The sequence below is a fragment of the Arachis ipaensis genome, chromosome B4, assembly GCF_059453495.1.
Source record: "Arachis ipaensis isolate K30076 ecotype BB chromosome B4, ASM5945349v1, whole genome shotgun sequence".
In the NCBI taxonomy this organism is placed as follows: domain Eukaryota; kingdom Viridiplantae; phylum Streptophyta; class Magnoliopsida; order Fabales; family Fabaceae; genus Arachis; species Arachis ipaensis.
In genome coordinates, this window is record NC_142439.1 from 95,121,711 (window position 1) to 95,134,389 (window position 12,679).

The window sequence follows — 12,679 nt, forward strand, 5'->3', positions numbered from 1 at the left end:
TTTGAATCTTTCTTAACAAGCAAGTAACAAACTTCAAATTTTTTGAATCGAAACATTAATTGCTTATGTTATTTTCGAAAATTTGATATAAAAATAAGAAAAAGATTTTTGAAAAATATTTTTGGAATTTTCGAAAATAACTAAGAATTTTGAAAAAGATTTGATTTTTGGAAAAAGATTTTGAAAAAGATAAGATTTTCAAATTGAAAATTTGATTTGACTCATAAGAAACAACTTGATTTTGAAAATTTTTGAAAAAGTCAATCCAAATTTTCGAATTTGAAGAGAGAAAAAGGGAAAGATATTTTTTTGATTTTTGAATTTTTATGATGAGAGAGAAAAACATGAAAATTATGCAATGCATGAGAATTTTAGATCAAAACATGTGATGCATGCAAGAATGCTATGAATGTCAAGATGAACACCAAGAACACTATGAATGTCATGATGAACATCAAGAACATATTTTTGAAAAATTTTTAATACAAGGAAAACATGCAAGACACCAAACTTAGAATTCTTTAATGCTTAGACACTAAGAATTCAAGAATGCATATGAAAAACAACATACAACACAGAACAAAAAATCATCAAGATCAAACAAGAAGACTCACCAAGAACAACTTGAAGATCATGAAGAACACTATGAATGCATGAAATTTTCAATGAAAGCTCCGGTCCAAAACACTAGACATGGCCAATGGCCAGCCAAGCTTCAGCAGGTGAATCAGGAACAGCAGCAGGTGGATTAGCAACAACTAGCTTGCTCTTGATAACAAATTGCTGCCTCAGTCCAAATGAATTTAGACATGGCTTTTCAGCCAGCCAGGCTTCACATGCTTCATGAAACACTAGAATTCATTCTTAAAAATTTTGAATAAAAATATATTTTTGAAAACATTTTTTTTTTCGAAAATAAAAGAAAAATTTTTGAAAGATTTTTGAAAACTTTTTGAAAAGAAAACGAAAAGAAAGTTACCCAATCTGAGCAACAAGATGAACCGTCAGTTGTCCAAACTCGAACAATCCCCGGCAACGGCGCCAAAAACTTGGTACGCGGAATCGTGATTACACTTTAATTATGTAAAATTCATTGCTCTTCCTTTCCCTGGAAATGGCGCCAAAAACATGATGCCAAGACCATGGTTCACAACTCCGTGTAACTAACCAGCAAGTGCACTGGGTCGTCCAAGTAATACCTTACGTGAGTAAGGGTCGAATCCCACGGAGATTGTTGGTATGAAGCAAGCTATGGTCACCTTGCAAATCTCAGTTAGGCAGATATAAATTGATCATGGTGTTTTCGAATAATAATTAATAGAATAGGGATAGAAATACTTATGTAATTCATTGGTGAGAATTTCAGATAAGCGAATGGAGATGCTTTCGTTCCTCTGAACCTCTGCTTTCCTGCTATCTTCATCCAATCAGTCTTACTCCTTTCCATGGCTGGCTTTATGTGATACATCACCACTGTCAATGGCTACTTTCGGTCATCTCTCGGGAAAATGATCCAATGCCCTGTCACGGCACGGCTAATCGTCTGGAGGCATCACCCTTGTCAATGGCTTCATCTTATCCTCTCAGTAAAAATGGTCAAAGCACCCTGTCACGGCACGGCTATTCATCTGTCGGTTCTCGATCATGCTGGAATAGGATTTACTATCCTTTTGCGTCTGTCACTAACGCCCTGCAATCGCGAGTTTGGAGCTCGTCACAGTCATTCATTCATTGAATCCTACTCGGCATACCACAGACAAGGTTTAGACTTTCCGGATTCTCTTGAATGCCGCCATCATTCTAGCTTACGCCACGAAGATTCTGATTAAGAGATCTAAGAGATACTCATTCAGTCGAAGGTACAACGGAAGTAGTTGTCAGGCACGCGTTCATAGGGAATGATAATGATTGTCACGTTCATCACATTCAGATTGAAGTATGAATGAATATCTTAGAAGCGAAATAAGATGAATTGAATAGAAAACAGTAGTATTTTGCATTAGTCTTTGAGGAACAGCAGAGCTCCACACCTTAATCTATGGAGTGCAGAAACTCTACCGTTGAAAATACATAAGTGAATGGTCCAGGCATGGCCGAATGGCCAGCCCCTCTGATCTAAGAACCAGGCGTCCAAAGATGTCAAATACAATAGTGAAATGTCCTATTTATAATAAACTAGCTACTAGGGTTTACAGAAGTAAGTAATTGATGCATAAATCCACTTCCGGGGCCCACTTGGTGTGTGCTTGGGCTGAGCTTGAGTGTTGCACATGTAGAGGTCCTTTCTGGAGTTGAACGCCAGCTTTTGTGCCAGTTTGAGCGTTCAACTCTGGTTTTGGCTCCTTTTCTGGCGCTGGACGCCAGATTTGGGCAGAAAGCTGGCGTTGAACGCCAGTTTACATCATCTATTCTTGGCCAAAGTATGGACTATTATATATTGCTGGAAAGCCCTGGATGTCTACTTTCCAACGCAATTCGAAGCGCACCATTTCGAGTTGTGTAGCTCCCGAAAATCCACTTTGAGTGCAGGGAGGTCAGAATCCAACAGCATCAGCAGTCCTTCTTCAACCTCTGAATCTGATTTTTGCTCAAGTCCCTCAATTTCAGCCAGAAAATACCTGAAATCACAGAAAAACACACAAACTCATAGTAAAGTCCAGAAATGTGAATTTAACATAAAAACTAATGAAAACATCCCTAAAAGTAACTAGATCCTACTAAAAACATACTAAAAATAATGTCAAAAAGCGTATAAATTATCCGCTCATCAGACGGAATACCACAGACAAGGTTTAGACTTTCCGGATTCTCTTGAATGCCGCCATCATTCTAGCTTACGCCACGAAGATTCTGATTAAGAGATCTAAGAGATACTCATTCAGTCGAAGGTAGAACAGAAGTGGTTGTCAGGCACGCGTTCATAGGGAATGATAATGATTGTCACGTTCATCACATTCAGATTGAAGTATGAATGAATATCTTAGAAGCGAAATAAGATGAATTGAATAGAAAACAGTAGTACTTTGCATTAGTCTTTCAGGAACAGCAGAGCTCCACACCTTAATCTATGGAGTGCAGAAACTCTACCGTTGAAAATACATAAGTGAATGGTCCAGGCATGGCCGAATGGCCAGCCCCTCTGATCTAAGAACCAGGCGTCCAAAGATGTCAAATACAATAGTGAAATGTCCTATTTATAATAAACTAGCTACTAGGGCTTACAGAAGTAAGTAATTGATGCATAAATCCACTTTCGGGGCCCACTTGGTGTGTGCTTGGGCTGAGCTTGAGTGTTGCACATGTAGAGGTCCTTTCTGGAGTTGAACGCCAGCTTTTGTGCCAGTTTGGGCGTTCAACTCTGGTTTTGGCTCCTTTTCTGGCGCTGGACGCCAGATTTGGGCAGAAAGCTGGCGTTGAACGCCAGTTTACGTCGTCTATTCTTGGCCAAAGTATGGACTATTATATATTGCTGGAAAGCCCTAAATGTCTACTTTCCAACGCAATTCGAATCGCGCCATTTCGAGTTGTGTAGCTCCCGAAAATCCACTTTGAGTGCAGGGAGGTCAGAATCCAACAGCATCAGCAGTCCTTCTTCAACCTCTGAATCTGATTTTTGCTCAAGTCCCTCAATTTCAGCCAGAAAATACCTGAAATCACAGAAAAACACACAAACTCATAGTAAAGTCCAGAAATGTGAATTTAACATAAAAACTAATGAAAACATCCCTAAAAGTAACTAGATCCTACTAAAAACATACTAAAAATAATGTCAAAAAGCGTATAAATTATCCGCTCATCACACGGAATACCACAGACAAGGTTTAGACTTTCCGGATTCTCTTGAATGCCGCCATCATTCTAGCTTACGCCACGAAGATTCTGATTAAGAGATCTAAGAGATACTCATTCAGTCGAAGGTAGAACAGAAGTGGTTGTCAGGCACGCATTCATAGGGAATGATAATGATTGTCACGTTCATCACATTCAGATTGAAGTATGAATGAATATCTTAGAAGCGAAATAAGATGAATTGAATAGAAAACAGTAGTACTTTGCATTAGTCTTTGAGGAACAGCAGAGCTCCACACCTTAATCTATGGAGTGCAGAAACTCTACCGTTGAAAATACATAAGTGAATGGTCCAGGCATGGCCGAATGGCCAGCCCCTCTGATCTAAGAACCAGGCGTCCAAAGATGTCAAATACAATAGTGAAATGTCCTATTTATAATAAACTAGCTACTAGGGTTTACAGAAGTAAGTAATTGATGCATAAATCCACTTTCGGGGCCCACTTGGTGTGTGCTTGGGCTGAGCTTGAGTGTTGCACGTGTAGAGGTCCTTTCTGGAGTTGAACGCCAGCTTTTGTGCCAGTTTGGGCGTTCAACTCTGGTTTTGGCTCCTTTTCTGGCGCTGGACGCCAGATTTGGGCAGAAAGTTGGCGTTGAACGCCATTTTACGTCATCTATTCTTGGCTAAAGTATGGACTATTATATATTGCTGGAAAGCCCTGGATGTCTACTTTCCAACGCAATTTGAAATGCGCCATTTCAAGTTGTGTAGCTCCCGAAAATCCACTTTGAGTGCAGGGAGGTCAGAATCCAACAGCATCAGCAGTCCTTCTTCAACCTCTGAATCTGATTTTTGCTCAAGTCCCTCAATTTCAGCCAGAAAATACCTGAAATCACAGAAAAACACACAAACTCATAGTAAAGTCCAGAAATGTGAATTTAACATTAAAAACTAATGAAAACATCCCTAAAAGTAACTAGATCCTACTAAAAACATACTAAAAATAATGTCAAAAAGCGTATAAATTATCCGCTCATCACACGGAATACCACAGACAAGGTTTAGACTTTTCGGATTCTCTTGAATGCCGCCATCATTCTAGCTTACGCCACGAAGATTCTGATTAAGAGATCTAAGAGATACTCATTCAGTCGAAGGTAGAACAGAAGTGGTTGTCAGGCACGCGTTCATAGGGAATGATAATGATTGTCACGTTCATCGCATTCAGATTGAAGTATGAATGAATATCTTAGAAGCGAAATAAGATGAATTGAATAGAAAACAGTAGTACTTTGCATTAGTCTTTGAGGAACAGCAGAGCTCCACACCTTAATCTATGGAGTGCAGAAACTCTACCGTTGAAAATACATAAGTGAATGGTCCAGGCATGGCCGAATGGCCAGCCCCTCTGATCTAAGAACCAGGCGTCCAAAGATGTCAAATACAATAGTGAAATGTCCTATTTATAATAAACTAGCTACTAGGGTTTACAGAAGTAAGTAATTGATGCATAAATCCACTTTCGGGGCCCACTTGGTGTGTGCTTGGGCTGAGCTTGAGTGTTGCACGTGTAGAGGTCCTTTCTGGAGTTGAACGCCAGCTTTTGTGCCAGTTTGGGCGTTCAACTCTGGTTTTGGCTCCTTTTCTGGCGCTGGACGCCAGATTTGGGCAGAAAGCTGGCGTTGAATGCCAGTTTACGTCATCTATTCTTGGCCAAAGTATGGACTATTATATATTGCTAGAAAGCCCTGGATGTCTACTTTTCAACGCAATTCGAAGTGCGCCATTTCGAGTTGTGTAGATCCCGAAAATCCACTTTGAGTGCAGGGAGGTCAGAATCCAACAGCATCAGCAGTCCTTTTTCAACCTCTGAATCTGTTTTTTGCTCAAGTTCCTCAATTTCAGCCAGAAAATACCTGAAATCACAGAAAAACACACAAACTCATAGTAAAGTCCAGAAATGTGAATTTAACATAAAAACTAATGAAAACATCCCTAAAAGTAACTAGATCCTACTAAAAACATACTAAAAATAATGTCAAAAAGCGTATAAATTATCCGCTCATCACATGGAATACCACAGACAAGGTTTAGACTTTTCGGATTCTCTTGAATGCCGCCATCATTCTAGCTTACGCCATGAAGATTCTGATTAAGAGATCTAAGAGATACTCATTCAGTCGAAGGTAGAACAGAAGTGGTTGTCAGGCACGCGTTCATAGGGAATGATAATGATTGTCACGTTCATCGCATTCAGATTGAAGTATGAATGAATATCTTAGAAGCGAAATAAGATGAATTGAATAGAAAACAGTAGTACTTTGCATTAGTCTTTGAGGAACAGCAGAGCTCCACACCTTAATCTATGGAGTGCAGAAACTCTACCGTTGAAAATACATAAGTGAATGGTCCAGGCATGGCCGAATGGCCAGCCCCTCTGATCTAAGAACCAGGCGTCCAAAGATGTCAAATACAATAGTGAAATGTCCTATTTATAATAAACTAGCTACTAGGGTTTACAGAAGTAAGTAATTGATGCATAAATCCACTTCGGGGGCCCACTTGGTGTGTGCTTGGGCTGAGCTTGAGTGTTGCACGTGTAGAGGTCCTTTCTGGAGTTGAACGCCAGCTTTTGTGCCAGTTTGGACGTTCAACTCTGGTTTTGGCTCCTTTTCTGGCGCTGGACGCCAGATTTGGGCAGAAAGCTGGCGTTGAACGCCAGTTTACGTCGTCTATTCTAGGCCAAAGTATGGACTATTATATATTGCTGGAAAGCCCTGGATGTCTACTTTCCAACGCAATTGGAAGCGCGCCAGTTTGAGTTCTGTAGCTCCAGAAAATCCACTTTGAGTGCCGGGAGGTCAGAATCCAACAGCATCAGCAGTCCTTCTTCAACCTCTGAATCTGATTTTTGCTCAAGTCCCTCAATTTCAGCCAGAAAATACCTGAAATCACAGAAAAACACACAAACTCATAGTAAAGTCCAGAAATGTGAATTTAACATAAAAACTAATGAAAACATCCCTAAAAGTAACTAGATCTTACTAAAAACATACTAAAAACAATGTCAAAAAGCCTATAAATTATCCGCTTATCACAACACCAAACTTAAATTGTTGCTTGTCCCCAAGCAACTGAAAATCAAATAGGATAAAAAGAAGAGAATATACTATAAATTCCAAACTATCAATGAAACATAGCTTCAATCATATGAGCGGGACTTATAGCTTTTTGCCTCTTGAATAGTTTTGGCATCTCACTTTATCCATTGAGGTTCAGAATGATTGGCATCTATAGGAACTCAGAGTTCAGATAGTGTTATTGATTCTCCTAGTTCAGTATGATGATTCTTGAACACAGCTTTTTTATGAGTCTTGGCCGTGGCCCTAAGCACTTTGTTTTCCAGTATTACCACCGGATACATAAATGCCATAGACACATAATTGGGTGAACCTTTTCAGATTGTGACTCAGCTTTGCTAAAGTCCCCAATTAGAGGTGTCCAGGGTTCTTAAGCACACTCTTTTTTTTGCTTTAGACCTTGACTTTAACCGCTCAGTCTCAAGTTTTCACTTGACACCTACACGCCACAAGCACATGGTTAGGGACAGCTTGGTTTAGCCACTTAGACTAGGATTTTATTCCTTTGGGCCCTCCTATCCACTGATGCTCAAAGCCTTGGGATCCTTTTTATTTGCCCTTGCCTTTTGGTTTTAAGGGTTATTGGCTTTTTTGCTCTTGCCTCTTGGTTTTAAGAGCTTTTGGCTTTTTCTGCTTGCTTTTTTTTTCTTTCTATATTTTTTTTTCGCCTATTTTTTTTTTCTGCAAGCTTTGTTCTTTGCTGCTTTTTCTTGCTTCAAGAATCATTTTTATGATTTTTCAGATTATCAAATAACATGTTTCCTAGTCATCATTCTTTCAAGAGCCAACATATTTAACATTCTTAAACAACAACTTCAAAAGACATATGCACTGTTCAAGCATACATTCAGAAAACAAGAAGCATTGTCACCACATCAATATAATTAAGCTAAGTTCAAGGATAAATTTGAAACTCATGTACTTCTTGTTCTTTTGAATTAAAACATTTTTCATTTAAGAGAGGTGATGGATTCATAGGACATTTATAACTTTAAGACAAAGTTACTAACTACTAATGATCATGTAATGAAGACACAAACATAGATAAGCACATAACATAGAAAACGAAAAACAGAAGAAATAAGAACAAGGAATGAATCCACCTTAGTGATGGTGGCGTTTCCTTCTTGAGGAACCAATGATGTCCTTGAGCTCTTCTATGTCTCTTCCTTGTCTTTGTTGCTCCTCCCTCATTGCTTTTTGATCTTCTCTGATTTCATGGAGCATGATGGAGTGCTCTTGATGTTCCACCCTTAGTTGTCCCATATTGGAACTCAATTCTCCTAGGGAGGTGTTAATTTGCTCCCAATAGTTTTGTGGAGGAAAGTGCAATTGAGGCATCTCCGGGATCTCATGGTGATGAGCTTCATACGCCTCTTGAGCTCCATGAGTGGGCTCCCTTGCTTGCTCCATCTTTTTCTTAGTGATGGGCTTGTCCTCTTTGATGAGGATATCTCCCTCTATGTCAATCCCAGCCGATTTGCATAGGTGGCAAATGAGGTGAGGAAAGGCTAACCTTGCCATGGTGGAGGACTTGTCAGCCACCTTGTAGAGTTCTTGAGGTATAATCTCATGAACTTCCACCTCTTCTCCAATCATGATGCTTTGGATCATGATGGCCCGGTCTATGGTAACTTCAGACCGGTTGCTAGTGGGAATGATTGAGCATTGAATGAACTCCAACCACCCTCTAGCTACAGGCTTGAGGTCCAATCTTCTTAGTTGAACCGGCTTGCCTTTGGAGTCAATCTTCCATTGAGCTCCTTCTACACATATGTCCATAAGGACTTGGTCCAACCTTTGATTAAAGTTGACCCTTCTAGTGTAGGGGTGTTCATCTCCTTGCATCATGGGCAAGTTAAACGCCAACCTCACATTTTCCGGACTAAAATCCAAGTATTTCCCCTGAACCATTGTAATATAGTTCTTTGGATCCGGGTTCTTACTTTGATCATGGTTCTTGGTGATCCATGCATTAGCATAGAACTCTTGAACCATTAGGATGCCGACTTGTTTGATGGGATTTGTTAGAACTTCCCAACCTCTTCTTTGAATTTCATGTCGGATCTCCGGATACTCATTTCTTTTGAGTTTGAAAGGGACCTCAGGGATCACCTTCTTCTTGGCCACAACATCATAGAAGTGGTCTTGATGGGCTTTGGAGATGAACCTTTCCATCTCCCATGACTCGGATGTGGAAGCTTTTGTCTTCCCTTTCCCCTTTCTAGAGGATTCTCCGGTCTTAGGTGCCATCAATGGTAATGGAAAAACAAAAAGCTTATGCTTTTACCACACCAAACTTAGAATTTTGCTCGCCCTCGAGCAATAAAAGAAAGAATAGATGAAGAAGAAGAAGAAATGGAGGAGAGGGAGAGTGGGGAGTGTTTCGGCCAAGAAGGGTGTAGAGGGGTGTGTTATGTGAATTTGATGAAGAATGGAGGGCTTTATATAGGGAAGGGAGGGGGGGAAAGGTTTCGGCCATATGGGTGGGTTTGGGTGGGAAATTGGTTTTGAATTTTTGAAGGTAGGTGGAGTTTATGAGGTAGGTTTATGGGGAAGAGTGGATGGATGTGAGTGGTGAAGAGGTGATGGGGAAGAGAGTATGAGGTGATTGGTGAAGGATTTTTGGGGAAGAGTGTTTATGGGGTTGTGTGAAAGAAAGTGGTAAGAAGAAGTGAGTGGAGGTAGGTGGGGATCCTGTGAGGTCCACAGATCCTGAGTGGATCCTGTGGGGTCCACAGATCTTGAGTGGATCCTGTGGGGTCCACAGATCCTGAGGTGTTCAAGGATTTACATCCCTGCACCCATTAGGCATGTAAAAATGCCTTTGCACACAACTCTGGGCGTTCAGCGCCAGGTTGGTGGCCATTTTGGGCGTTCAACGCACATTTGTGTGCCATTTCTGGCGTTGAACGCCAGAACCATGCCTGTTCTGGCGTTCAGTGCCCAGAAGCTGCCCATTTTGGGCGTTCAGCGCCAGAACCATGCTCTGTTCTGGCGCTGAACGCCAGACAGATGCTCCTCCAGGGTGTGATTTTTCTTCTGCTGTTTTTGATTCCGTTTTCAATTTTTATATTTATTTTGTGACTCCACATGATCATGAACCTATAAAGACATATAATTAAGAAAAATATAGTTAGATAAATAAAAATTGGGTTGCCTCCCAACAAGCGCTTCTTTAATGTCAATAGCTTGACAGTGGGCTCTCATGGAGCCTCACAGATATTCAGAGCATTGTTAAAACTCTCCAACACCAAACTTAGAGTTTGGATATGGGAGTTCAACACCAAACTTAGAGTTTGGTTGTGGCCTCCCAACACCAAACTTAGAGTTTGACTGTGGGGGCTTGGGTTGACTCTGCTTTGAGAGAAGCTTTTCATGCTTCCTCTCCATGGTTGCAGAGGGAGATCCTTGAGTTTTAAACACAAGGGAGTCCTTATTCCATTGAAGGACTAGTTCACCTCCGTCAACATCAATCATAGCTCTTGCTGTGGCCAGGAAAGGTCTTCCTAGGATGATGGATTCATCCTCTTCCTTTCCAGTATCCAGGACTATGAAATCAGCAGGGATGTAAAGGCCTTCAACCTTTACTAACACGTCCTCTACTTGTCCATAAGCCTGTTTTCTTGAACTGTCTGCCATCTCTAATGAGATTTTAGCAGCTTGCACCTCATAGATTCCCAGTTTCTCTATTACAGAGAGGGGCATGAGGTTTATTCCTGAACCAAGGTCACATAGAGCCTTAAAGATCATGGTGCCTATGGTACAGGGTATTATGAACTTTCCAGGATCCTGTCTCTTCTGAGGCAATGTCAGTTGATCCAGATCACTTAGTTCATTGATGAACAAGGGAGGTTCAACTTCCCAAGTATCAATGCCAAATAATTTGGCATTCAGCTTCATGATTACACCAAGAAACTTGGCAGTTTGCTCTTCAGTAACATCCTCATTCTCTTCAGAAGAGGAATACTCATCAGAGCTTATGAAGGGCATAAGGAGGTTCAATGGAATCTCTATGGTCTCTAGATGAGCCTCAGAGTCCTTTGGTTCCTCAGAGGGAAGATCCTTATTGATCACTGGACGTCCCAGGAGGTCTTCCTCCTTGGGATTCACGTCCTCCACTCCCCTAGTAGGTTCGGCCATGGTGCTTATGTCAATGGCCTTGCACTCTCCTTTTGGGTTCTCTTCTGTATTGCTTGGGAGAGTACTGGGAGGGATTTCAGTGATCCTTTTACTCAGGTGGCCCACTTGTGCTTCCAAATTTCTAATGGAAGATCTTGTTTCATTCATGAAACTTACAGTAGCCTTAGACAGATCAGAGACTAAGTTTGCCAAATTAGAAGTATTTTATTCAGAGTTCTCTGTCTGTTGCTGAGTGGATGCTGGAAAAGGTTTATTATTGCTAAACCTGTTTCTTCCACCATTATTAAAGCCTTGTTGAGGCTTTTGATCCTTCCATGAGAAATTTGGATGATTTCTCCATGATGAGTTATAGGTGTTTCCATAAGGTTCACCTAAATAATTTACCTCTGCTATTGCAGGGTTTTCAGGATCATAAGCTTCTTCTTCATAAGAAGCCTCTTGAGTACTGTTGGATGCAGCTTGCATTCCAATCAGACTCTGAGAGATCATATTGACTTGCTGAGTCAATATTTTGTTCTGAGCTAATATGGCATTCAGAGTATCAACTTCAAGAACTCCCTTCTTCATAGGCGTCCCATTACTCACAGGATTCCTTTCAGAAGTGTACATGAACTGGTTATTAGCAACCATGTCAATGAGTTCTTGAGCTTCTGCAGGCGTTTTCTTTAGGTGAATGGATCCATCTGCAGAAGTGTCCAGTGACATCTTTGATAGCACAGATAAACCATCATAGAATATATCCAGGATGGTCCATTCTGAAAGCATGTCAGAAGGACACTTTTTGGTCAGCTGTTTGTATCTTTCCCAAGCTTCATAGAGGGATTCACCATCTTTTTGTTTGAAGGTTTGAACATCCACTCTAAGCTTGCTCAGCTTTTGAGGAGGAAAGAACTTGACTAAGAAAGCCGTGACCAGCTTATCCCAAGAGTTCAGGCTATCTTTAGGTTGAGAATCCAACCATGTTCTAGCTCTGACTCTTACAGCAAAAGGGAAAAAACATGAGCCTGTAGACTTCAGGATCTACTCCATTAGTCTTAACAGTATCACATATCTGCAAGAATTCAGTTAAGAACTGAAAAGGATCTTCAGATGGAAGTCCATGAAACTTGCAGTTTTGCTGCATCAGAGAAACTAATTGAGGTTTCAGCTCAAAGTTGTTTGCTCCAATGGCAGGAATGGAGATGCTTCTTCCATGTAAATTGGAATTTGGTGCAGTAAAGTCACCAAGCATTCTCCTTGCATTATTATTATTTTCGGCTGCCATCTCCTCTTCCTGTTCGAAAATTCCTGTAAGGTTGTCTCTGGATTGTTTTATTTTAGCTTCTCTTAATTTTCTTTTTAGAGTCCTTTTAGGTTCTGGATCTGCTTCAACAAGAATGTTCTTGTTCTTGCTCCTGCTCATATGACAAAGAAGAGGGCACAGAAAAATAATAATAATAGGGATCCTTTTTGCCCAAGCACAGAGGTTCCCTTATGTGAGTAGAAGAAAAGAAGAAAAGAAAATCTGAACTCAGAGAGAGAGGGAGTTCGGATTTTTGGTGAGTTGAAGGAAAGATGTTAGTATATCAATAAACAAATAGAAGAAGATGAGAGGGGGAAGTGAATT

General features: G+C 40.6%; 1 protein-coding gene and 1 non-coding gene across 2 annotated transcripts in view; both read left to right on the plus strand.

The window, feature by feature from the left end:
• Nucleotides 1-12,679, plus strand: part of LOC107636628 (uncharacterized) — a 46,013-nt gene that overhangs the window by 12,901 nt on the left and 20,433 nt on the right. The window lies entirely within an intron of this gene.
• LOC148568437 (small nucleolar RNA R71) lies at nt 11,833-11,940 on the plus strand. Its single transcript, XR_015882322.1, has one exon. It is a non-coding gene; the product is annotated as a small nucleolar RNA R71 (small nucleolar RNA).